Source organism: Oncorhynchus keta, unplaced genomic scaffold (assembly GCF_023373465.1).
Source record: "Oncorhynchus keta strain PuntledgeMale-10-30-2019 unplaced genomic scaffold, Oket_V2 Un_contig_284_pilon_pilon, whole genome shotgun sequence".
Classification (NCBI taxonomy): domain Eukaryota; kingdom Metazoa; phylum Chordata; class Actinopteri; order Salmoniformes; family Salmonidae; genus Oncorhynchus; species Oncorhynchus keta.
The window spans coordinates 137,501-160,167 of record NW_026286065.1 but is presented as its reverse complement, the minus strand read 5'-3'; the positions used below and the strand labels follow the sequence as shown (position 1 = coordinate 160,167).

General features: G+C 46.7%; 1 protein-coding gene across 1 annotated transcript in view; it reads left to right on the top strand.

Annotated features, from left to right (window-relative positions):
- The window catches only part of LOC118381655 (plexin-B2-like), a gene marked incomplete at its 3' end in the record, with an annotated part of 185,802 nt that overhangs the window by 26,792 nt on the left and 136,343 nt on the right, over positions 1–22,667 (top strand). The window lies entirely within an intron of this gene.

Sequence of the window (22,667 nt, the reverse complement as noted above, 5' to 3'; positions counted from 1 at the left end):
GAATTTGGGGCTGAAGTCAGGTCAGATGATGTGAGGAAGAACAGATATCACTAAAGTTCTGTCTAGCAACAGAGGTGGATTGGCTGATCAGATGTGTGAAGAGGAGACTGTGCAGAGGAGGAAGGCTTTAAATACCAGTGTGAAGATGTCTTGGTCTGTTCAGCTGTCTGACCCTTTGGATTAATAAACATGGTTTGAGCTTTACTGATCGTCCGTGAGTTTTTACTCTTTATTTAGAACTGAATTCTGTGTGTGTCCGTGCAGCTACAGCTGTGAAGTTCCTAATGTGCATTTGACCAGGATTAACCCTTCCCCACCTGACACCCAGACACAGGGTATGGTGCCAGGGATTTAGTATATGGCCAGGACCACAGCCAGCCCGTGCCAGTACACACGCACGCATGGCATTTGTACCCCTGGATAGTGGATGGCTGGACACCGGGCAGGATGCCAATAGCATTGCAGGTCTATGGGCCAATGCCAGCCCCATGCCCTCTGGCTGGCTGGAGCTGGGCTCATTACATAGAGGATCAAGGGTTCATTCCATGTCAGTGCAATTAATTTAGGAGATAATTTGGAAAGTGGGATTTAAATGAACTGAAATGGAATTGAAACATGTAGACTCTAGAGTAGTGTTAATCAGTCTCAGGTCCGTGGACCGACGCTGGTCTGTGGGATCTTTCTGTACCTGGTTAACTGACTCATTTGATCAGGGTCAATTCAAAGGTAACAGAGTGATGTTAACTCAGATTTTTAACTTTAAAATGTATGTTAACTTCTTTCCGATCATTGGGATGTTAGTGTCCCACCTCGACAACCTCCGGTGAAATTGCAGAGCGTGAAATTCAAAAAACAAAAGTATTAATATTAACCATTCATAAAAATACAAGTGTTATACACCATTCTTTAGCTTAGAATCTTGGTAATCGAACCGCTTTGTCCGATTTACAATATGCTTTACGGCGAAAGCATAGCATTTGATTGTCTGAGGACAGCGCCTCACCCACTTCCTGCATTAACGTGAATTCATAACCTGCACAGGTGTCAAACTCAAAAATAGCGTTAAAATAAATCACTTAAGTTCGAAGATCTTCATCTTTTTGCAATCCAAAGGGTCCCAGTTATATAAAAAATGGTCAATTTGTTCGATAAAGTCCTTCTTTATATCCCCAAAAAGCCAGTTTTAGTTGGTGCGCTTCATTCAATAATCCACCGGTTTCCCCTCATTCAAAATGCATACAAAATTAATCCCAAACGTTACCAATATACTTCGTCCAAACAAGTCAAACAACATTCCTAATCAATCCTCAGGTACCCTAATATGTAAATAAACAATCCAATTTAAGATGGAAAATAGTATGTTCATTCCCCGGAGATGAATAACCAAGTGCGTGCCCTCACCGGAGAGCGCCACAAACATTTTTCAACCAAGCAGAGGCATAACGAAAGTCAGAAATAGCGAAAAAATAAATCACTTACCTTTAAAGATCTTCATCTTTTTGCAATCCAAAGAGTCCCAGTTACACAATGAATGGTCGTTTTGTTCGATAGTCCTCCTTTATATCTCAAATGTCAGTTTATTTGGCGTGTTTGATTCAGAAATACACCTGTTCCAACTCGCCCAACATGCCTTCAAAGTAATCTAAAAAGTTACCTGTAAACTTAGTCCAAACAATTCAAACAACATTAATCCAACCTCCGATACCCTAATATGTAAATAATCTATCAAATTTAAGACTGAATAAACTGTTATCAATACCGGAGAAAAAGAACGGAGCACTCACTCATTCACACGCGCCAAAAGACCAGTCCTTCTGAGGAATACTTCGAAAGAATACGAATACTTCTTAATTAAAAAAACAAAACATTCATGAAACCATTTCTAAAGACTGGTGACATCTAGTGGAAGCCATAGGAAAAAATTACCATGGAATTGCTATACAGTTTCCCATTCCACAACAGAGAGAGTTCATCCAGCTGAATGTTATGGTTCTACAGGGTTCTACCGTTTCTCATTCCACAACAGAGACACTTCATCCAGCTGAATGTTATGGTTCTACAGGGTTCTACCGTTTCTCATTCCACAACAGAGACACTTCATCCAGCTGAATGTTATGGTTCTACAGGGTTCTACCGTTTCTCATTCCACAACAGAGACACTTCATCCAGCTATATGACTAACTCTTCTACTCTCAGTAACAATGACATGATGCATCCTGGTACTCTCTCCTTAATGATATGTGAGGAAGAATTAGGTTCCACACACTGTTACACACTGCCACCCGGCTTCCTGCTTGTGTGTCCAAGCATGTGACCATTGTCTTATAAGGACCGGCCGGTAGTTCTGGGGTCAGTGAGCATGGGAGTGGAAACGAGAGGTTGGTGTTCATCTAAACAAACCAGTGTCTGAACGAGGGAAGGACAGAGGAGAAACAGACCAGGGACAGTAGTTGGCTGTTAATCACCAACCAAGTGTGTCCAAGGAGTGTGTTTCTCTGTCAGGTCCCAACAGAGGCACTGTGTCCTAGTCCTGTCTGTCTGTGAGCTTTGTCCTGTAGCAGGCTATAACTCAGTAATTAGTTTTTAGCCAGCCAGCCAGTGGACCCGAGCAGGAATGTGAAGCTTTTAATAAGTTCAACAATGAGAGGGGGAGAGGGCAAAATAATTGAATCTGCCACCTGAAATAGATTATGGAAATGAGGTGTGTGTCTGGCCCCCTCACACACAGCCACAGCTAAAGTCTCTAATGCTTGGCTATTGTGTCTAGGTCTGTGACAGGAGCTGACGGCTAACAGTGCGAGTACAGTAGGTCTCTAGACCAGGGGAGTGGGTCTCTCCTCCGGATCAGGGGAGTGGGTCTCTCCTCCGGATCAGGGGAGTGGGTCTCTCCTCCGGATCAGGGGAGTGGGTCTCTCCTCCGGACCAGGGGAGTGGGTCTCTCCTCCGGACCAGGGGAGTGGGTCTCTCCTCCGGACCAGGGGAGTGGGTCTCTCCTCCGGACCAGGGGAGTGGGTCTCTCCTCCGGACCAGGGGAGTGGGTCTCTCCTCCGGACCAGGGGAGTGGGTCTCTCCTCCGGACCAGGGGAGTGGGTCTCTCCTCCGGACCAGGGGAGTGGGTCTCTCCTCCGGACCAGGGGAGTGGGTCTCTCCTCCGGACCAGGGGAGTGGGTCTCTCCTCCGAATGTGTTCCTGGTTTGAGCCCAGGTAGGGGCGAGGAGAGGGAAGGAAGCTAAACTGTTATACTGGTAATATTATAGTGCCTATAAGAACATCCAATATTCAAAGGTATATGAAATACAAATGGTATAGGGAGAACTACAACCTAAAACTTATTACCTGGGAATATTGAAGTCTCATGTTAAAAGGAACCACCAACGTTCATATGTTCTCATGTTCTGAGCAAGGAACTTGAAAGTTAGCTTTCTTACATGGCACATATTGCACTTTTACTTCTCTAACACTTTGTTTTTTTGCATTATTTAAACCAAATTGAACATGCTTAATTATTTATTTGAGGCTGAATTTATGTTTATTGATGTATTATATTAAAAGTTCAAATAAGTGTTCATTCCATATTGTTGTAATTATTTACAAATAAATAACTAAATCGTCCGATTTAATCGGTATCGGTATCAGCGTTGAAAATCATAATCGGCCGACCTCTAACTAGGACCTTCTGTTGTCAGTACTAAGACTGGCTATGACTAGGACTTTCTCTTGTCAGTACTAAGACTCTGGTTATGACTAGGACCTTCTGTTGTCAGTACTAGGACCTTCTGTTGTCAGTACTAGGACCTTCTGTTGTCAGTACTAGGACCTTCTCTTGTCAGTACTAGGACCTTCTGTTGTCAGTACTAAGACTCTGGTTATGACTAGGACCTTCTGTTGTCAGTACTAGGACCTTCTGTTGTCAGTACTAGGACCTTCTGTTGTCAGTACTAGGACCTTCTGTTGTCAGTACTAGGACCTTCTGTTGTCAGTACTAGGACCTTCTGTTGTCAGTACTAGGACCTTCTGTTGTCAGTACTAGGACCTTCTGTTGTCAGTACTAGGACCTTCTGTTGTCAGTACTAGGACCTTCTGTTGTCAGTACTAGGACCTTCTGTTGTCAGTACTAAGACTCTGGTTATGACTAGGACCTTCTGTTGTCAGTACTAGGACCTTCTGTTGTCAGTACTAAGACTCTGGTTATGACTAGGACCTTCTGTTGTCAGTACTAGGACCTTCTGTTGTCAGTACTAGGACCTTCTGTTGTCAGTACTAGGACCTTCTGTTGTCAGTACTAGGACCTTCTGTTGTCAGTACTAGGACCTTCTGTTGTCAGTACGAGGACCTTCTGTTGTCAGTACGAGGACCTTCTGTTGTCAGTACGAGGACCTTCTGTTGTCAGTACGAGGACCTTCTGTTGTCAGTACGAGGACCTTCTGTTGTCAGTACTATGACGAGGACCTTCTGTTGTCAGTACTATGACTGGTTATGACTAGGACCAGGAGTTTCACCTGACCATGTGACCTGACCAGGACAAACTCTCAGCCCTGGTTGTACCTGAGTAGCTCCCATACCCATGATCTGTTGTCAAGGTTGTCAGACTGCCAATCTGCTGTGTCCAGTGTATGACACAACCCTTCCCCCATATCCCTGTATGAGCCAATGGCCTTACCCCCACATAATCACATGATGCCAGCGGTGGCCAAGCACCTCTTATCTGGGTTTCTCCATAATAATGTGTGTCTACTATCAACAGGCCTCCTCTCAGGAATGTGTGTTTCGTCAAACGTGTGTGTGTGTGTGTGTCAATGCAACTCCGCAATGCCCTGAGAAGTTAGATTAGCCATTGTGTTCCATTTGTGTGTGGAATCTGAATCAGAACTTTGCCATGCAACAAGTGTTTACAAGGAATAAATATGTGTGTAGATCTGTGCCGTTGCGTAAAAGCAGTTACCTTCACTATGGCCTCTCATTAGCTCCAGCATCACTACACAGTAGAATGGAAAAGCCCAGTGTTCAGTCCTGTACCTCCAGACTCTATTCATCTCCAGTCACTGTCTGATGTTGCCAATGGGAAGGTTTAGTGTGTATTGATATGAGCGGCAGACCCAGGCTGTCTGTGTTACAGCTTCCTGTATTACTGAGTTAGCATAGCTTAATGAGCGGAAAGGGGAGAGAGGAGTGGAAAGGGATGAGATACAGAGCGGGAGAGACCGGAGGAGGAGTGGAAAGGGATGAGAAACAGAGCGGGAGAGACCGGAGGAGGAGTGGAAAGGGATGAGATAAAGAGCGGGAGAGACCGGAGGAGGAGTGGAAAGGGATGAGAAGCAGAGTGGGAGAGGAGTGGAAAGGGATGAGAAGCAGAGCGGTAGTGGAGAGACCGGAGGAGGAGTGGAAAGGGATGAGATACAGAGCGGGAGAGACCGGAGGAGGAGTGGAAAGGGATGAGAAGCAGAGAGGGAGAGGAGTGGAAAGGGATGAAATGCAGAGCGGGAGAGGAGTGGAAAGGGATGAAATGCAGAGCGGGAGAGGAGTGGAAAGGGATGAGAAGCAGAGCGGTAGTGGAGAGACCGGAGGAGGAGTGGAAAGGGATGAGAAGCAGAGCGGTAGAGGAGAGACCGGAGGAGGAGTGGAAAGGGAAGAGACACTGTAATGTAGACTACTGGACTACTGCTGAGCCCAGAGATACTGTAATGTAGACTACTGGACTACTGCCGAGCCCAGAGATACTGTAATATAGACTACTGGACTGCTGCTGAGCCCAGAGATACTGTAATGTAGACTACTGGACTGCTGCTGAGCCCAGAGACACTAATGTAGACTACTGGACTACTGCTGAGCCCAGAGATACTGTAATGTAGACTACTGGACTGCTGCTGAGCCCAGAGACACTGTAATGTAGACTACTGGACTACTGCCGAGGCCAGAGATACTGTAATATAGACTACTGGACTGCTGCTGAGCCCAGAGACACTGTAATGTAGACTACTGGACTACTGCTGAGCCCAGAGATACTGTAATGTAGACTACTGGACTGCTGCTGAGCCCAGAGACACTGTAATGTAGACTACTGGACTACTGCCGAGGCCAGAGATACTGTAATGTAGACTACTGGACTACTGCCGAGGCCAGAGATACTGTAATGTAGACTACTGGACTACTGCCGAGGCCAGAGATACTGTAATCTAGACTACTGGACTACTGCCGAGGCCAGAGATACTGTAATATAGACTACTGGACTACTGCCGAGGCCAGAGATACTGTAATGTAGACTACTGGACTACTGCCGAGGCCAGAGATACTGTAATGTAGACTACTGGACTACTGCCGAGGCCAGAGATACTGTAATGTAGACTACTGGACTACTGCCGAGGCCAGAGATACTGTAATCTAGACTACTGGACTACTGCCGAGGCCAGAGATACTGTAATATAGACTACTGGACTACTGCCGAGGCCAGAGATACTGTAATATAGACTACTGGACTGCTGCTGAGCCCAGAGACACTGTAATGTAGACTACTGGACTACTGCTGAGCCCAGAGATACTGTAATGTAGACTACTGGACTGCTGCTGAGCCCAGAGACACTGTAATGTAGACTACTGGACTACTGCCGAGGCCAGAGATACTGTAATCTAGACTACTGGACTACTGCCGAGCCCAGAGATACTGTAATATAGACTACTGGACTGCTGCTGAGCCCAGAGATACTGTAATGTAGACTACTGGACTGCTGCTGAGCCCAGAGACACTAATGTAGACTACTGGACTACTGCTGAGCCCAGAGATACTGTAATGTAGACTACTGGACTGCTGCTGAGCCCAGAGACACTGTAATGTAGACTACTGGACTACTGCCGAGGCCAGAGATACTGTAATCTAGACTACTGGACTACTGCCGAGGCCAGAGATACTGTAATATAGACTACTGGACTACTGCCGAGGCCAGAGATACTGTAATATAGACTACTGGACTGCTGCTGAGCCCAGAGACACTGTAATGTAGACTACTGGACTACTGCTGAGCCCAGAGATACTGTAATGTAGACTACTGGACTGCTGCTGAGCCCAGAGACACTGTAATGTAGACTACTGGACTACTGCCGAGGCCAGACACTGTAATCTAGACTACTGGACTACTGCCGAGGCCAGAGACACTGTAATGTAGACTACTGGACTACTGCCGAGGCCAGAGATACTGTAATGTAGACTACTGGACTGCTGCTGAGCCCAGAGACACTGTAATCTAGACTACTGGACTACTGCCGAGGCCAGAGATACTGTAATCTAGACTACTGGACTACTGCCGAGGCCAGAGACACTGTAATGTAGACTACTGGACTACTGCCGAGGCCAGAGATACTGTAATGTAGACTACTGGACTGCTGCTGAGCCCAGAGACACTGTAATGTAGACTACTGGACTACTGCCGAGGCCAGAGATACTGTAATATAGACTACTGGACTGCTGCTGAGCCCAGAGATACTGTAATGTAGACTACTGGACTACTGCCGAGGCCAGAGACACTGTAATGTAGATTACTGGACTACTGCTGAGTCCCAGAGATACTGTAATGTAGACCACTGGACTACTGCCGAGGCCAGAGACACTGTAATGTAGACTACTGGACTACTGCTGAGGCCAGAGATACTGTAATGTAGACTACTGGACTACTGCCGAGGCCAGAGATACTGTAATATAGACTACTGCCGAGCCCAGAGACACTGTAATGTAGACTACTGGACTACTGCCGAGGCCAGAGATACTGTAATGTAGACTACTGGACTACTGCCGAGGCCAGAGATACTGTAATATAGACTACGGCCGAGCCCAGAGACACTGTAATGTAGACTACTGGACTACTGCCGAGGCCAGAGATACTGTAATGTAGACTACTGGACTACTGCCGAGGCCAGAGATACTGTAATATAGACTACTGCCGAGGCCAGAGACACTGTAATGTAGACTACTGGACTACTGCCGAGGCCAGAGATACTGTAATGTAGACTACTGCCGAGGCCAGAGATACTGTAATGTAGACTACTGCCGAGGCCACAGATACTGTAATGTAGACTACTGCCGAGGCCAGAGATACTGTAATGTAGACTACTGCTGAGCCCAGCGATACTGTAATGTAGACTACTGGACTGCTGCTGAGCCCAGAGGGAAACGCCCACCTGGAGTCAGCAAACACAGGGAACTCCAGGGAGATATTCTCTGTCTCTGTTTCTCTGTGTGTATTGACACAAGGGATTTGTCTACTTTCCAGTAGCACGACCCAACACCACCCCTCTGTAATGATGCAGGGCTGGAACTAGCAACAATGTGCTCTGTCAGTCAGAGCAACTCCACGATGGACACAGGGCTGACAAAGGTGCCTTGTATGGTTCAGTGTGGGCCAATCAGATCACATTGTTGCTCTGCTTAAAGACGTCGGCTTACATGTTATTTAAAGTATGACCAAAGTCCCCTACTTTCCAGGAAGTGGAGGGAAAGGAGAAAGCCCCAGTGCTCTTGGGAAGTCTGCTACGCATAGATTCCTGTTCCCTGGTATGACTGGGTGTTGGATAAAGTACCCAATTTATCATACTTGAGTAAAAGTACAGACACCTTTTTAAAAGAAAATGACTCAAGTCACCCACTAAAATACTACTTGAGTAAATATATTTGGTTTTAAATGTTCTGAAGTATCAAAAGTAAAAGTCTAAATAATTTAAAATGTCTTATATTAAGCAAACCAGACACGATTTTCTGTTTTTATATTGATTTACGGATAGCCAGGGTCACAGGTCAACACGCAGACATCATTTATGAACGGAGCATGTGTGTTTAGTGAGTCCACCAGATCAGAGGTCGTAGGGATGACCAGGGATGTTCTCTTGATAAGTGAGTGAATCCTGTCCTGTTAAGCATTCCAAATGTAACCAGTACTTTTAGGTGGCAGGGAAAATGTATGGGGTAAAAAGTACATTATTTTCTTTAAGAATGTACTGAAGTAAAAGTTGTCAAAAATAGTAAATTACAGATACCCAAAAAATTACAAAGTAATACTTAAGTACTTTCCACCACTGGTATGACAGGGGGGCACTAATACAGAACAGATTCAGATCTCTTCACCCTGGCTCTCAATTCAATAGACTTTATTGACATGGTCAAGTTAAATGTATTACATTGTCAAATATACATATAACAAAATGGTGGGACCAACAGAGATAATAGCAGTAGTGGAAATGGGATTATCATTTAACAGCAACTACAACAACAATATTAATGAGAATAACTATAATACATTAAAGCAATAGTATATCCAGTGAGAAGTACTGTCTCACGCTCTCTCTCTAAATCAAATCCAATTTTATTTGTCACATACACATGGTTAGCAGATGTTAATGCGAGTGTAGCGAAATGCTTGTGCTTCTAGTTCCGACAATGCAGTGATAACCAACAAGTAATCTAGCTAACAATTCCAAAACTACTACCTTATACACACAAGTGTAAGGGGATAAAGAATATGTACATAAGGATATATGAATGAGTGATGGTACAGAGCGGCATAGGCAAGATGCAGTAGATGGTATTGATTGCAGTATATACATATGAGATGACTATGTAAACAAAGTGGCATAGTTAAAGTGGCTAGTGATACATGTATTACATAAGGATGCAGTAGATGATATAGAGTACAGTATATACGTATACATATGAGATGAATAATGTAGGATATGTAAACATTATATTAGGTAGCATTGTTTAAAGTGGCTAGTGATATATTTTACATCATTTCCCATTATTAAAGTGGCTGGAGTTGAGTCAGTGTGTTGGCAGCAGCCACTCAATGTTAGTGATGGCTGTTTAACAGTCTGATGGCCTTGAGATAGAAGCTGTTTTTCAGTCTCTCGGTCCCAGCTTTGATGCACCTGTACTGACCTCGCCTTCTGGATGATAGCGGGATGAACAGGCAGTGGCTCGGGTGGTTGTTGTCCTTAATGATCTTTATGGCCTTCCTGTGACATCGGGTGGTGTAGGTGTCCTGGAGGGCAGGTAGTTTGGCCCCGGTGATGCGTTGTGCAGACCTCCCTACCCTCTGGAGAGCCTTACGGTTGTGGGCGGAGCAGTTGCCGTACCAGGCGGTGATACAGCCCGACAGGATGCTCTCGATTGTGCATCTGTAGAAGTTTGTGAGTGCTTTTGGTAACAAGCTGAATTTCTTCAGCCTCCTGAGGTTGAAGAGGCGCTGCTGCGCCTTCTTCACGATGCTGTCTGTGTGGGTGGACCAATTCATTTCGTCTGTGATGTGTATGCCGAGGAACTTAAAACTTACTAACCTCTCCACTACTGTTCCATCAATGTGGATAGGGGGGTGTTACCTCAGCTGTTTCCTGAAGTCCACAATCATCTCCTTAGTTTTGTTGACGTTGAGTGTGAGGTTATTTTCCTGACACCACACTCCGAGGGCCCTCACCTCCTCCCTGTAGGCCATCTCGTCGTTGTTGGTAATCAAGCCTACCACTGTTGTGTCGTCCGCAAACTTGATGATTGAGTTGGAGGCGTGCGTGGCCACGCAGTCGTGGGTGAACAGGGAGTACAGGAGAGGGCTCAGAACGCACCCTTGTGTGGCCCCAGTGTTGAGGATCAGCGGGGTGGAGATGTTGTTGCCTACCCTCACTACCTGGGGGCGGCCCGTCAGGAAGTCCAGTACCCAGTTGCACAGGGCAGGGTCGAGACCCCGGGGCACTATGGTGTTAAATGCCGAGCTGTAGTCGATGAACAGCATTCTCACATAGGTATTCCTCTTGTCCAGATGGGTCTCTTCATAGCTGATTATTACTACTGTATGGTACAAGTCTTACCCTTCACTAGAAGAGTCTAGTCAGATGGTTATCATTGTCAGGAATCTGCTGAATGTCTCAGTTCTGGTGTTTCATCAGGACCTGTAGAACTTAGCAGGCTAGAAATGGACCCCTCAACTGTTCCTAGGTCTGCTCTTAAATAGACCCTTCAACTGTTCCTAGGTCTGCTCTTAAATAGACCCTTCAACTGTTCCTAGGTCTGCTATTAAATAGACCCTTCAACTGTTCCTAGGTCTGCTCTTAAATAGACCCCTCAACTGTTCCTAGGTCTGCTCTTAAATAGACCCTTCAACTGTTCCTAGGTCTGCTATTAAATAGACCCTTCAACTGTTCCTAGGTCTGCTCTTAAATAGACCCCTCAACTATTCCTAGGTCTGCTCTTAAATAGACCCCTCAACTGTTCCTAGGTCTGCTTTTAACCTCTTGCTCCTACCTGACACGCAGGCGTCCCATCTAGACATCTGGAAATGCAAATGCGCTACGCTAAATGCTAATAGTACTAGTTAAAACTCAAACGTTCATTAAAATACACACGCAGGGTATTGAATTAAAGCTACACTCGTTGTGAATCCAGGCAACAAGTCAGATTTTTAAAATGCTTTTCGGCGAAAGCATGAGAAGCTGTTATCTGATAGTATGTAACACCCCAAAAGACCCGCAGGGGACGTAAACAAAATAATTAGCATAGTCTGCGCTACACAAACCGCACAAATAAAATATAAAACATTCATTACCTTTGACCATCTTCTTTGTTGGCACTCCTAGATGTCCCATAATCACTATTGGGTATTTTTTTCGATTAAATCGGTCCATATATAGCCTAGATGTCGATCTATGAAGACTGTGTGATCAATGAAAAAAAAATAGTGTTTTATAATGTAACGTCATTTTTTTAAATTAAAAAAGTTGACGATAAATTTCACAAAACACTTCGAAATACTTTTGTAATGCAACTTTAGGTATTAGTAAACGTTAATAAGCGATCAAATTGATCACGAGGCGATGTATATTCTATAGGGGTACGTCTGGAAATAATGTCCGGGTAAATCTCAACCAAAATATCCGGTCGGAGACCAGAAGAAAGGCTTTGCCTTGCTTCCGATTGACCAAGAAACAAATCGTAGGCAAATGACAAGCCTGTTGACATCGTGTGGAAGCTGTAGGTATTGCAACCTCGGCCGCATTTAATGTGGTTCACCTTTATCAATCGGTTAAAGTGGCACATGGATATATGTTTCCATTTTCAGTGATCAGATTTTCCTGCACTTTTCGATGAAACGCACGTTCTGTTATAGTCACAGCCGTGATTTAACCAGTTTTATAAACGTCTGAGTGTTTTCTATCCACACATACTAATCATATGCATATACTATATTCCTGGCACGAGTAGCAGGGCGCTGAAATGTTGCGCGATTTTTAACAGAATGTTCGAAAATGTAGAGGGTCGACTTAAGAGGTTAAATAGACCGCTCAACTGTTCCTAGGGCTGCTCTTAAATAGACCCCTCAACTGTTCCTATGTCTGCTTTTAAATAGACCCCTCAACTGTTCCTAGGTCTGCTTTTAAATAGACCCCTCAACTGTTCCTAGGTCTGCTTTTAAATAGACCCCTCAACTGTTCCTAGAGCTGCTTGCTCTTAAATAGACCCCTCAACTGTTCCTAGGGCTGCTTGCTCTTAAATAGACCCCTCAACTGTTCCTAGGGCTGCTTGCTCTTAAATAGACCCCTCAACTGTTCCTCGGGCTGCTTGCTCTTAAATAGACCCATCAACTGTTCCTTGGGCTGCTTGCTCTTAAATAGACCCCTCAATTGTTCCTAGGGCTGCTTGCTCTTAAATAGACCCCTCAACTGTTCCTAGGGCTGCTTGCTCTTAAATAGACCCTTCAACTGTTCCTAGGGCTGCTTGCTCTTAAATAGACCCCTCAACTGTTCCTTGGGCTGCTTGCTCTTAAATAGACCCTTCAACTGTTCCTAGGGCTGCTTGCTCTTAAATAGACCCCTCAACTGTTCCTAGGGCTGCTTGCTCTTAAATAGACCCCTCAACTGTTCCTAGGGCTGCTTGCTCTTAAATAGACCCCTCAACTGTTCCTAGGGCTGCTTGCTCTTAAATAGACCCTTCAACTGTTCCTAGGGCTGCTTGCTCTTAAATAGACCCCTCAACTGTTCCTAGGGCTGCTTGCTCTTAAATAGACCCCTCAACTGTTCCTAGGGCTGCTTGCTCTTAAATAGACCCCTCAACTGTTCCTTGGGCTGCTTGCTCTTAAATAGACCCCTCAACTGTTCCTAGGGCTGCTTGCTCTTAAATAGACCCCTCAACCGTTCCTTGGGCTGCTTGCTCTTAAATAGACCCCTCAACTGTTCCTAGGGCTGCTTGCTCTTAAATAGACCCCTCAACTGTTCCTAGGGCTGCTGTTATAGTGTCTGTGGCCCGAGTTGAGTTTCTGGGGTTGCCAGATTTGCGTCATTACTTGCAGGAATTCTACATGAGTTTCCCAGAATGCTCCATTGGCTTTCTTTCAGTCTCTCACTATACTACCGCCACACTCTTAACCCCTCGATGCCCACATTATATTCCATCCAATGTCGACCTTCTGTCTAGATAATCTCTCTCTTCTCTCTGTTAGAGGCATCTCTGTGTCTCTCTGTCCAACAGGCTGTGTTCAAACCCATACGTTTCTTATGGCATTGGAAATCAATGGCTCCCACCAGCGCAGTGCCATTGAGAACTCTCTTTTGGCTTAATTTAATTCTGTTTTATCTGCTTCCACATATCCGTCTGACTGTGGCGGGAGGGGGGAGAGTCTGACGCTGGAGGGAGGGGGGAGAGTCTGACGCTGGAGGGAGGGGGGAGAGTCTGACGCTGGAGGGAGGGGGGAGAGTCTGACGCTGGAGGGAGGGGGAGAGTCTGACGCTGGAGGGAGGGGGGAGAGTCTGACGCTGGAGGGAGGGGGGAGAGTCTGACGCTGGAGGGAGGGGGGAGAGTCTGACGCTGGAGGGAGGGGGAGGGAGGGGGAGAGTCTGAGAGTCTGACGCTGGAGGGAGGGGGAGAGTCTGGGGAGAGTCTGACGCTGGAGGGAGGGGGGGAGTCTGACGCTGGCGGGAGGGGGGAGAGTCTGACGCTGGAGGGAGGGGGAGAGTCTGACGCTGGAGGGAGGGGGGGGGAGAGTCTGACGCTGGAGGGAGGGGGGAGAGTCTGACGCTGGAGGGAGGGGGAGAGTCTGACGCTGGAGGGAGGGGGAGAGTCTGACGCTGGGGGGGGGGAGAGTCTGAGCTGGAGGGAGGGGGAGAGTCTGACGCTGGAGGGAGGGGGGAGAGTCTGACGCTGGAGGGAGGGGGGAGAGTCTGACGCTGGAGGGAGGGGGGAGAGTCTGACGCTGGAGGGAGGGGGAGAGTCTGACGCTGGAGGGAGGGGGGAGAGTCTGACGCTGGAGGGAGGGGGGAGAGTCTGACGCTGGAGGGAGGGGGGAGAGTGACGCTGGAGGGAGGGGGAGAGTGACGCTGGAGGGAGGGGGAGAGTCTGACGCTGGAGGGAGGGGGAGAGTCTGACGCTGGAGGGAGGGGGAGAGGAGCAGACAGACTAAAGGGAGAGATTTTCTCTCATCACTGTCCTCCTGCTCAGCCAGTGGGTTAATCAATAGCCAAAATTAGCAACATCTCTCTGACTCACTGTCTGTCTAGAGCCAACAGGGAGTTTACTAGTCTGAGGGGAGAGAGAGGAAGAGGGGGAGAGAGAGGAAGAGGAGGGAAGAGACTCAGTGGTAGTGGAATGTTCCAGTCTGTGTTGGCCAGTGTGCTGTGTTCTCTTAGTCTGTTTTGTGTCTGAGACCTTTCTAATTGGCTGCTGAGGACTGGCCCGGTGATGGATGGAGGACTGGCCCGGTGATGGATGGAGGACTGGCCCGGTGATGGATGGAGGACTGGCCCGGTGATGGATGGAGGACTGGCCCGGTGATGGATGGAGGACTGACCCGGTGATGGATGGATGGCCTCGGCTAGTGCTCAATGAGTCTGTGTGTGTGTGTGCACGGCGGTTCATTAAATCATCCTAACGTGGTGAACACCTGCATCTATCACAGTGTTCTGATTTCTGCCTAATGGGGTGGATGTGCCATGGTGGGAGACACAGTCCGGAAGGACGGACACACACACACACACACACACACACACACACACACACACACACACACACACCACACACACACACACACACTAGGAGGCAACCGAGGGGAAAAACAAACTGTTGGTCTAGGAACAGCAGGCATTGACATGCGCGTACACACACACACACACACACACACACACACACACACACACACACACACACACACACACACACACACACGTCTACAAGTGATGGAGAGAAGCTGTTTGTTTTCATAGGAACACCACTCACAGAAATGAACACACACACACACAGAAGTACATAGGAAGAGAGCACACACAACCCCCCACCCACCCACACATGACAAACAGACCAGCTGTGTGAGTTCATTGTGTCCAACCCTGCTTCAGAAATCTTCAAAAGAAACTATAAAAATCCCTGAATTTTAATGGGATGTTTATTCTCTGTATAATGCATGAATCCATTTGGAATTCTACTGTAATTAAGTCTCCCTAACTTCTGTGAGGAGTGTGTGTGGTTGCAGTGGTGTTGCAGCATTGTGTTTGATCTTCCCACACACTCCACACCTCACCTCACCGCCGTGGGGAAATCTCATGTCTGGGCGGCTTCCACACACATTATACAGACGTGTGTGTCCCTATTCTCCTGAGGAAAAGCCCGTAACAGTGAATGACCTGCTCAGTATGGAGTTAGAGTTGCGGAGGAGGAGGGGGGGTCGCAAGTCAGACGAGGCCCTCTTCACTGTATTTAATTGGTTGGCAGGGGGCCCTGGGGGTTTAACTGTGTGTGTCAGATGAATGAGTGTCAGCGGAGCTCTGAAACTCCTCTGCTCCAGTCCTCTATCCTGTGACTGACTGGGTCACCTTTTTCCCCTGACCCTCTGTCTCCTTCAGTCCCTCCAGCTCTCTCAATCGCCCGTCTCTCTCCATCCCAAGCCTGTCTATTATGGAGCTTGGTATAGCAGTGTAGGTCTCCTGATTGGTCATGCCTAAGATTGACTCCCACTGTTCAAAAAGAGTGCACTGAATAGGGTTCTATTTGGGACAGGCCGTCTCCCTGCAGCTGGCCCGAGCCGTCTCCCTGCAGCTGACCCCAGCCGTCTCCCTGCAGCTGGCCCCAGCCGTCTCCCTGCAGCTGGCCCCAGCAGTCTCCCTGCAGCTGGCCCCAGCCGTCTCCCTGCAGCTGGCCCCAGCCGTCTCCCTGCAGCTGGCCCCAGCCGTCTCCCTGCAGCTGGCCCCAGCCGTCTCCCTGCAGCTGGCCCCAGCCGTCTCCCTGCAGCTGGCCCCAGCCGTCTCCCTGCAGCTGGCCCCAGCCGTCTCCCTGCAGCTGGCCCCAGCCGTCTCCCTGCAGCTGGCCCCAGCCGTCTTTGCGCAGCTGTGTTGTGGACTGACAGAATTCCTCCATGTAGATAAATATCATCGGTCTAGTCCTCATCCTCCACTTCCTCTCTCATTCCTTTGTTCCTCTCTGGCTTATATTCCAGTATAAAGTGTAATATACCTTGTAGTTGTGTGGGTGTGTTTGTTCCAATGGCTCTGAATACGCTAAGCTTTTTAAACTAGGCAAGTCAGTTAAGAACAAACCCCGGTTTGTTAATGTGTCTCTTGGGGTGGGGCTAGAGGGAGGGGACATGTTAATGTGTCTCTTGGGGTGGGACTAGAGGGAAGGGACATGTTAATGTGGGGCTAGAGGGAGGGGACATGTTAATGTGTCTCTTGGGGTGGGGCTAGAGGGAGGGGACATGTTAATGTGTCTCTTGGGGTGGGGCTAGAGGGAGGGGACATGTTAATGTGTCTCTTGGGGTGGGGCTAGAGGGAGGGGACATGTTAATGTGTCTCTTGGGGTGGGGCTAGAGGGAGGGGACATGTTAATGTGTCTCTTGGGGTGGGGCTAGAGGGAGGGGACATGTTAATGTGGGGCTAGAGGGAGGGGACATGTTAATGAGTCTCTTGGGGTGGGGCTAGAGGGAGGGGACATGTTAATGTGTCTCTTGGGGTGGGACTAGAGGGAGGGGACATGTTAATGTGTCTCTTGGGGTGGGACTAGAGGGAGGGGACATGTTAATGTGTCTCTTGGGGTGGGGCTAGAGGGAGGGGACATGTTAATGTGGGGCTCGAGGGAGGGGACATGTTAATGTGGGACTAGAGGGAGGGGACATGTTAATGTGGGGCTAGAGGGAGGGGACATGTTAATGTGTCTCTTGGGGTGGGACTAGAGGGAGGGGACATGTTAATGTGTCTCTTGGGGTGGGACTAGAGGGAGGGGACATGTTAATGTGTCTCTTGGGGTGGGGCTAGAGGGAGGGGACATGTTAATGTGGGGCTCGAGGGAGGGGACATGTTAATGTGGGACTAGAGGGAGGGGACATGTTAATGTGGGACTAGAGGGAGGGGACATGTTAATGTGGGACTAGAGGGAGGGGACATGTTAATGTGGGACTAGAGGGAGGGGACATGTTAATGTGGGACTAGAGGGAGCGGACATGTTAATGTGGGACTAGAGGGAGGGGACATGTTAATGTGGGACTAGAGGGAGGGGACATGTTAATGTGGGGCTCATGTTAATGTGGGACTAGAGGGAGGGGACATGTTAATGTGGGACTAGAGGGAGGGGACATGTTAATGTGGGACTAGAGGGAGGGGACATGTTAATGTGGGACTAGAGGGAGGGGACATGTTAATGTGGGACTAGAGGGAGGGGACATGTTAATGTGGGACTAGAGGGAGGGGACATGTTAATGTGGGACTAGAGGGAGGGGACATGTTAATGTGGGACTAGAGGGAGGGGACATGTTAATGTGGGACTAGAGGGAGGGGACATGTTAATGTGGGACTAGAGGGAGCGGACATGTTAATGTGGGACTAGAGGGAGGGGACATGTTAATGTGGGACTAGAGGGAGCGGACATGTTAATGTGGGACTAGAGGGAGGGGACATGTTAATGTGGGACTAGAGGGAGGGGACATGTTAATGTGGGACTAGAGGGAGGGGACATGTTAATGTGGGACTAGAGGGAGCGGACATGTTAATGTGGGACTAGAGGGAGGGGACATGTTAATGTGGGACTAGAGGGAGGGGACATGTTAATGTGGGACTAGAGGGAGGGGACATGTTAATGTGGGACTAGAGGGAGGGGACATGTTAATGTGGGACTAGAGGGAGGGGACATGTTAATGTGGGACTAGAGGGAGAGGACATGTTAATGTGGGACTAGAGGGAGGGGACATGTTAATGTGGGACTAGAGGGAGGGGACATGCCCGGAGAAGGGTGGAGCTTGTTCTACAAGGCCTACAGTAGTTGACCTGGTCTGTTTCCTTCGTGTATCTTTGAATTGTTAATTTGTTGTCGTGTTCAAGTCTCTGCTGACTACTGTACCTGCTGAAAGTTTCTATTCTTCTCCTTTAACTGTCAGACATTTTCCAGGTTAACGTTTTCCCAGGATAATGTTTTGCCAGGATAATGTTTTGCCAGGATAATGTTTTGCCAGGTTAACGTTTTGCCAGGATAATGTTTTGCCAGGATAATGTTTTGCCAGGTTAACGTTTTGCCAGGACATCTACTGGGGCTGATTTTTAGAAGGCTTTCCTTACATAAACACACTGATCATTAATTATGATACTATCTGTATCTTGTTCTCCGTTGATACACTGGTTATCATCTTACTGAACAAACAGCTCATTTTTGTAATGATGATGGAGGGGGAAGCGTGTGTGAGGTTGAGTCTCCTGTCAGAACATCCCTTTATACTGTACGCTACATTACATTACACACCCTACACTACGCTACACTACGCTACACCCTGGAGGAGAATCAGCCCCATGCTCCTCAGCTAGTGGGTGTAATGTTAACTGTGTTTACCTCGCTCATTCCTGAGCACAAACGCTCTCAGAACCATGGATTCAAAGGCTCTGGGGGAATTCCAAGGATACAGCTGTTTCCACACAGCCGACATCTAACATACAGTGGGGCAAAAAAGTATTTAGTCAGTCACCAATTGTGCAAGTTCTCCCACTTAAAATGATGAGAGAGGCCTGTAAGTTTCATCATAGGTACAATTAAACTATGACAGACAAAATTAGAATGAGAAAAATCCAGAGAATCACATTGTAGGATTTTTAATTAGGGTGGAAAATAAGTTTTTGGTCAATAACAAAAGTTCATCTCAATACTTTGTTATATACCCTTTGTTGGCACTGACAGAAGTCAAATTGTTTTCTGTAAGTCTTCACAAGGTTTTCACACACTGTTGCTGGTATTTTGGCCCATTCCTCCATGCAGATCTCCTCTAGAGCAGTGATGTTTTGGGGCTGCTGCTGGGCAACACGGACTTTCAACTCCCTCCAAAGATTTCCTATGGGGTTGAGATCTGGAGACTGGCTAGGCCACTCCAGGACCTTGAAATGCTTCTTACGAAGCCACTCGTTGCCCGGGCAGTGTGTTTGGGATCATTGTCATGCTGAAAGACCCAGCCACGTTTCATCTTCAATGCCCTTGCTGATGGAAGGAGGTTTTCACTCAAAATCTCACGATACATGGCCCCATTCATTCTTTCCTTTACACGGATCAGTCGTCCTGGTCCCTTTGCAGAAAAACAGCCCCAAAGCATGATGTTTCCATCCCCATGCTTCACAGTAGGTATGGTGTTCTTTGGATGCAACTCAGCATTCTTTGTCCTCCAAACACGACGAGTTGAGTTTTTATCAAAAAGTTATATTTTTGTTTCATCTGACCATATGACATTCTCCCAATTTTATTCTGGATCATCCAAATGCTCTCTAGCAAACTTCAGACGGGCCTGGACATGTACTGGCTTAAGCAGGGGGACACGTCTGGCACTGCAGGATTTGAGTCCCTGGCAGCGTAGTGTGTTACTGATGGTAGGCTTTGTTACTTTGGTCCCAGCTCTCTGCAGGTCATTTACTAGGTCCCCCCGTGTGGTTCTGGGATTTTTGCTCACCGTTCTTGTGATCATTTTGACCCCACGGGGTGAGATCTTGCGTGGAGCCCCAGATCGAGGGCGATTATCAGTGGTCTTGTATGTCTTCCATTTCCTAATAATTGCTCCCACAGTTGATTTATTCAAACCAAGCTGCTTACCTATTGCAGATTCAGTCTTCCCAGCCTGGTGCAGGTCTACAATTTTGTTTCTGGTGTCTTTTGACAGCTCTTTGGTCTTCGCCATAATGGAGTTTGGAGTGTGACTGTTTGAGGTTGTGGACAGGTGTCTTTTATACTGATAACAAGTTCAAACAGGTGCCATTAATACAGGTAACAAGTGGAGGACAGAGGAGCCTCTTAAAGAAGAAGTTACAGGTCTGTGAGAGCCAGAAATCTTTCTTGTTTGTAGGTGACCAAATATTTTTTTCCACCATAATTTGAAAATAAATTCATTAAAAATCCTACAATGTGATTTTCTGGATTTTTTTTCTTCTCATTTTGTCTGTCATAGTTGAAGTGTACCTATGATGAAAATTACAGGCCTCATCTTTTTAAGTGGGAGAACTTGCACAATTGGTGGATGACTACTTTTTTGCCCCACTGTATTTAATCTCAGTCATTACATAAACATGTATATGAATGTGGGTCCTGGGTTTCATCCAACATACATTCACACCAACAACGTGATATTCTATAAATCATTACCCACTTCACCTTCTACAACAGCCTGGGGCCTGGAATAAACTACACGTCTAGATGGTGGAGGGAATGGATGGGCAAATTCAATGAGGGGGGGGTTGTGTGTGTGTGTGTGTGTGTGTGTGTTGCTCCTGGCCTGTGGACTTCACCGTGACATGAACATGGCATCAACTTGTTTTGACCTGAGGAGGAGCAGCTTTAGTTTACCCAGAGTACAGCTGACTTCACAGTAGAACACAGCTCTTCAGTCCTGATGTTAATGTTTACCAGTTGGACTTCAGGGGTCAAGTCAACAACCAACGCTGCGTGCCAATGGCACGAAGAGAACTGTGTGTTATACTAAAAGGCAGCGTCTCAATCTTTATAGTTCAAGTTTAGCCAACTTGGATCTATTTGCTAACAAGGTTGAACAGTTGACTAGTTATGAACACACCCTTCTGTCTCCACCTGTTTGAACAGCATGTTAGCCTGTCCACGTTGTCATGTTGAAATCAAGTAGCCGACCTGATTTCTCAGAATCACAACGACTTACCAATTCTTTATATAATTGTGTTGTTTGCTTAATGCACATTTATAAAACAGACCAGACAGCTAGTATAACAGTCTTTGGCTAAAATGTGGCTAACGACAAACTGAGCATTAATTTTCCAGAATCAATGTTAATTTGATACTCTCGTTTTAGTGGTCTGTTGTCATGGTAATGACTCTAATCAAAATACTTTTAGATTTGTTCAAAACAATTGAACTTTATCATTGCTGAATTACTGCAGTAATGGAGTGTCAACGGTGAGTCAAACCCCAATAAAAAGACCTGTGTGATGAAGAACAGATCTATAAAGACACATTCTGCTCTCATGGAACAGACATCAACATTTACATGGTGCCACATATCTGTCTCTAGTTCATTTACTGCTCGCGGATACAAAAGTACTTCTGTGACCTCGAACACGAGGTCATTCCCTCAGATGATTTAGTCCAGTGTTCATCTTCCATGTGGGATAAATAAAGTGGAGATGGGTTCTCCCTGGCACCGACAGACACACACACACACTACTCATAGAATGGAATGTTGTCACCAAGCCATGGTAAATCTAGTGTCAGTGTTCACACAGACACATGGGTTCTAAGAGCCCTATACTGTCGTCTCTCAGAAAACCAGTGTGAACGTACCAGTATAGGAATATATTCTAATGTAAAAGTCATGTGATTAACTGAAGGATGTAATTGTACCACACTGCTCTAAGATCAGTTTGAGGAGATGAGACATAAAAAGGGTTTTGTTGGAGAAGTCAACTTCTCTTCCAGTAAAATGATGCAGTGTGTTCTGGTGTCCATATGACAGATTTTTCTGGACCAAACCTTAAATGCAAATCTCGAGTTGAAACCGCTTGTCAGAGAGGAAGATGTGATCTCAACTTTGTTGGCGTGAGAGGCAGGGGGAGGGGCTTGGTGTGTGTGTGTGAACCATAGAGGAAGAGGCTACATGAGAGGCTTCACTCTTGCTGAATTCTGTCCAAAATAAGGCCAATGCATTTCTATGGACTTATTTTGGACCCAAGATTGTCACCTTCCCGCTTTTGGGACAACGACTCCCATTGTTAGTGTGGAGACGTGTGTCTCTTCATTATATACAGATCTCTGGTGTAAATGGAGACGTGTGTCTCTTCATTATATACAGATCTCTGGTGTAAATGGAGACGTGCGTCTCTTCATTATATACAGATCTCTGGTGTAAATGGAGACGTGCGTCTCTTCATTATATACAGATCTCTGGTGTAAATGGAGACGTGTGTCTCTTCATTATATACAGATCTCTGGTGTAAATGGAGACGTGCGTCTCACATATACAGATCTCTGGTGTAAATGGAGACATTATATATATACAGATCTCTGGTGTAAATGGAGACGTGTGTCTCTTCATTATATACAGATCTCTGGTGTAAATGGAGACGTGTGTCTCTTCATTATATACAGATCTCTGGTGTAAATGGAGACGTGCGTCTCTTCATTATATACAGATCTCTGGTGTAAATGGAGACGTGTGTCTCTTCATTATATACAGATCTCT